The sequence below is a fragment of the Oncorhynchus nerka genome, linkage group LG9a (assembly GCF_034236695.1).
Source record: "Oncorhynchus nerka isolate Pitt River linkage group LG9a, Oner_Uvic_2.0, whole genome shotgun sequence".
Taxonomy (NCBI): Eukaryota; Metazoa; Chordata; class Actinopteri; order Salmoniformes; family Salmonidae; genus Oncorhynchus; species Oncorhynchus nerka.
Genome location: NC_088404.1, coordinates 62,444,731 through 62,449,826, shown reverse-complemented (window position 1 = coordinate 62,449,826; position 5,096 = coordinate 62,444,731).

The following is a 5,096-nucleotide window of genomic DNA, read 5'->3' as shown; positions in this document are numbered from 1 at the left end:
AGGGTTAGTTTGGCAGCTGGGGTGAAAAACGAGCGATTACAGTAGAGGAAACCAAATCTAGATTTAACTTTAGTCTGCAGCTTTGATATGTGCTGAGAGGACAGTGTACAGTCGATCTATACTCCCAAGTACTTGTATGAGGTGACTACCTCAAGCTCTAAACCCTCAGAGGTCGTAATCACACTTGTGGGGAGAGGGGGCATTCTTCTTACCAAAACACATGACCTTTGCTTTGGAGGTGTTCAGAACAAGGTTAAGGGCAGAGAAAGCTTGTTGGACACTAAGGAAGCTTCGTTGTAGAGCATTTAACACAAAATCCAGGGAGGGGACAGCTGAGTATAAGACTCTGCATATAAATGGATGAGAGCACTTCCTACTGCCTGAGCTATGTTGTTGATATAAATTGTGTGGGGCCTACGATTGAGTCTTGGGGTACTTCTTCCATGACAGGAAGTGGCTGAGACAGCAGATGTTCTGACTTTATACACTGCACTCTTTGAGAGAGGTAGTTAGCAAACCAGGCCAAGGACCCCTCAGAGACACCAATACTCCTTACCCGACTCACAATAATGGAATGGTCTACCATAACAAAAGCTTTGGCCAAGTCAATAAAAACAGCAGCACAACATTGCTTAGACTCAAGGGCAAGTCCCTTGAATGAGTACGTGTGTCCAAACTTTTGAATGGTACTATATGTCTAATATGAAAAACGTACTGCATTTACGCTGATTGACCACTCTTTTTAAGGGCAGCAAAATGAGCAGGGGTGCTCCTCTGGGTGTAAACTCTGTGGATTTCCTCCTGAGTAGAATGGAACCCCCTTTTACTGTGACACAACGTACATTCAATTATGTATTGTGCAATATGTGAAGAAAAGAAAACAATTGGATTTAAGCTGATTGGACAATCCATAATGGCCGCCAAACAAGGAGCTACGCTCCTCTGGGTGTAAACTGTGGATTTGGAAACTAGAAGTGGTCCTGTGACATAACATACAGCCAATGATGTAAGGTTCATTAAATGATACGAGTACACATACACAACATGTTGACCATGTAGGCTGAAAATAAATCCATACACTACCGTTCAAAAGTTTGGGGTCACGTAGAAATGTCCTTGTTTTTGAAAGAAAAGCACATTTCTTGTCAATTAAAATAACATAAAATGAATTAGAAATACAGTGTAGACACTGTTAATGCCGTAAATGACTATTGTAGCTGGGAACGGCTGATGTTTAATGGAATATTTACATAGGCATACAGAGGCCCAGCAACCATCACTCCTGTGTTCCAATGGCACGTTGTGTTAGCTAATCCAAGTTTATAATTTTAAAAGGCTATAGTGAAGAGACAATTCCGGGATGCTGGCCTTCTAGGCAGAGTTGCAAAGAAAAAGTAATATCTCGTACTGACCAATAAAAATAAAAGATTAAGATGGGCAAAAGAACACAGACACTGGACAGAGGAACTCTGCCTAGAAGGCCAGCATACCGGAGTTGCCTCTTCACTGTTGACGTTGTTTTGCGGGTACTATTTAATGAAGCTGCCAGTTGAGGACTTGCGAGGCGTCTGTTTTTCAAACTAGACACTCTAATGTACTTGTCTTCTTGCTCAGTTGTGCACCGGGGCCTCTCACTCCTCTTTCTATTCTGGTTAGAGCCAGTTTGTGCTGTTCTGTGAAGGGAGTAGTACACAGCGGTGTACATGATCTACAGTTTCTTGGCAATTTCTCGCATGAAATAGCCTTCATTTCTCAGAACAAGAATAGACATTTACATTTACATTTAAGTCATTTAGCAGACGCTCTTATCCAGAGCGACTTACAAATTGGTGCGTTCACCTTAAGACATCCAGTGGAACAGCCACTTTACAATAGTGCATCTAAATCTTTCAAGGGGGGGTGAGAAGGATTACTTTATCCTATCCTAGGTATTCCTGAAAGAGGTGGGGTTTCAGGTGTCTCCGGAAGGTGGTGATTGACTCCGCTGTCCTGGCGTTGTGAGGGAGTTTGTTCCACCATTGGGGGGCCAGAGCAGCGAACAGTTTTGACTGGGCTGCGCGGGAACTGTACTTCCTCAGTGGTAGGGAGGCGAGCAGGCCAGAGGTGGATGAACGCAGTGCCCTTGTTTGGGTGTAGGGCCTGATCAGAGCCTGGAGGTACTGAGGTGCCGTTCCCCTCACAGCTCCGTAGGCAAGCACCATGGTCTTGTAGCGGATGCGAGCTTCAACTGGAAGCCAGTGGAGAGAGCGGAGGAGCGGGGTGACGTGAGAGAACTTGGGAAGGTTGAACACCAGACGGGCTGCGGCGTTCTGGATGAGTTGTAGGGGTTTAATGGCACAGGCAGGGAGCCCAGCCAACAGCGAGTTGCAGTAATCCAGACGGGAGATGACAAGTGCCTGGATTAGGACCTGCGCTGCTTCCTGTGTGAGGCAGGGTCGTACTCTGCGGATGTTGTAGAGCATGAACCTACAAGAACGGGCCACCGCCTTGATGTTAGTTGAGAACGACAGGGTGTTGTCCAGGATCACGCCAAGGTTCTTAGCGCTCTGGGAGGAGGACACAATGGAGTTGTCAACCGTGATGGCGAGATCATGGAACGGGCAGTCCTTCCCCGGGAGGAAGAGCAGCTCCGTCTTGCCGAGGTTGAGCTTGAGGTGGAGATCCGTCATCCACACTGATATGTCTGCCAGACATGCAGAGATGCGATTCGCCACCTGGTCATCAGAAGGGGGAAAGGAGAAGATTAATTGTGTGTCGTCTGCATAGCAATGATAGGAGAGACCATGTGAGGTTATGACAGAGCCAAGTGACTTGGTGTATAGCGAGAATAGGAGAGGGCCTAGAACAGAGCCCTGGGGGACGCCAGTGGTGAGAGCGCGTGGTGAGGAGACAGATTCTCGCCACGCCACCTGGTAGGAGCGACCTGTCAGGTAGGACGCAATCCAAGCGTGGGCCGCGCCGGAGATGCCCAACTCGGAGAGGGTGGAGAGGAGGATCTGATGGTTCACAGTATATATATATTATATTATATTATTATATTATATTATATATAATAGACTGATGAGTTTCAGAATAAATGCTTTTGTTTCTGGTCATTTTGAGCCTGTAATCGAACCCACAAATGCTGATGCTCCAGATACTCAACTAGTCTAAAGAAGGCCAGTTTTATTGCTTCTTTAATCAGAACAAATCAAATCAAATCAAATGTATGTATATAGCCCTTCGTACATCAGCTGATATCTCAAAGTGCTGTACAGAAACCCAGCCTAAAACCCCAAACAGCAAGCAATGCAGGTGTAGAAGCACGCTAGCTAGAAAAAACTCCCTAGAAAGGCCAAAACCTAGGAAGAAACCTAGAGAGGAACGAGGCTATGTGGGGTGGCCAGTCCTCTTCTGGCTGTGCCGGGTGGAGATTATAACAGAACATGGCCAAGATGTTCAAATGTTCATAAATGACCAGCATGGTCAAATAATAATAATCACAGGCAGAACAGTTGAAACTGGAGCAGCAGCACGGCCAGGTGGATTGGGGACAGCAAGGAGTCATCATGTCAGGTAGTCCTGAGGCATGGTCCTAGGGCTCAGGTCCTCCGAGAGAGAGAATGAAAGAGAGAAAGAGAGAATTAGAGAGAACATACTTAAATTCACACAGGACACCGGATAGGACAGGAGAAGTACTCCAGATATAACAAACTGACCCTAGCCCCCCGACACATAAACTACTGCAGCATAAATACTGGAGGCTGAGACAGGAGGGGTCAGGAGACACTGTGGCCCCATCCGAGGACACCCCCGGACAGGGCCAAACAGGATGGATATAACCCCACCCACTTTGCCAAAGCACAGCCCCCACACCACTAGAGGGATATCTTCAACCACTAACTTACCATCCTGAGACAAGGCCGAGTATAGCCCACAAAGATCTTCGCCACGGCACAACCCAGACAGGAAGATCACATCAGTGACTCAACCCACTCAAGTGACGCACCCCTCATAGGGACGGTATGAAAGAGCCCTAGTAAGCCAGTGACTCAGCCCCTGTAAATAGGGTTAGAGGCAGAGAATCCCAGTGGAAAGAGGGGAACCGGCCAGGCAAAGACAGCAAGGGCGGTTCGTTGCTCCAGAGCCTTTCCGTTCACCTTCACACTCCTGGGCCAGACTAAACTCAATCATATGACCCACTGAAGAGATGAGTCTTCAGTAAAGACTTAAAGGTTGAGACCGAGTTTGCGTCTCTCCCATGGGTAGGCAGACCATTCCATAAAAATGGAGCTCTATAGGAGAAAGCCCTGCCTCCAGCTGTTTGCTTAGAAATTCTAGGGACAATTAGGAGGTCTGCATCTTGTGACCGTAGCGTACGTGTAGGTATGTACGGCAGGAGCAAATCAGAGAGATAGGTAGGAGCAAGCCCATGTAATGCTTTGTAGGTTAGCAGTAAAACCTTGAAATCAGCCCTTGCCTTGACAGGAAGCCAGTGTAGGGAGGCTAGCACTGGAGTAATATGACTAAAGAAATTGGTTCTAGTCAGGATTCTAGCAGCCGTATTTAGCACTAACTGAAGTTTATTTAGTGCTTTATCCGGGTAGCCGGAAAGTAGAGCATTGCAGTAGTCTAACCTAGAAGTGACAACAGTTTTCAGCTGTGCACACATAATTGCAAAAGGGGTTTCTAATGATCAATAAGCCTTTTAAAACGATAAACTTGGATTAGCTAACACAACGTGCCATTGGAACACAGGAGTGATGGTTGTTGATAATGGGCCTCTGTACGCCTATGTAGATATTCCATTAAAAATCAGCCGTTTCCAGCTACAATAGTCATTTACGACATTAACAATATCTACACTGTATTGCTGATCAATTTGATGTTATTTAAATTGACAAAAAATTTGCCTTTCTTTCAAAAACAAGGACATTTCTACGTGACCCCACATTATTGAATGGTAGTGTTTATATATAATAATATCTTAACTAAATACTTTGAACGTATTTGTATGCTAAATCATTTCGCCAAAATTATACAGTTACAAAAATGTACAGGACAGGATTTATTCTGAAGCATCGCAAAAATATGCAACCCGGAAGTAATTAGTTATT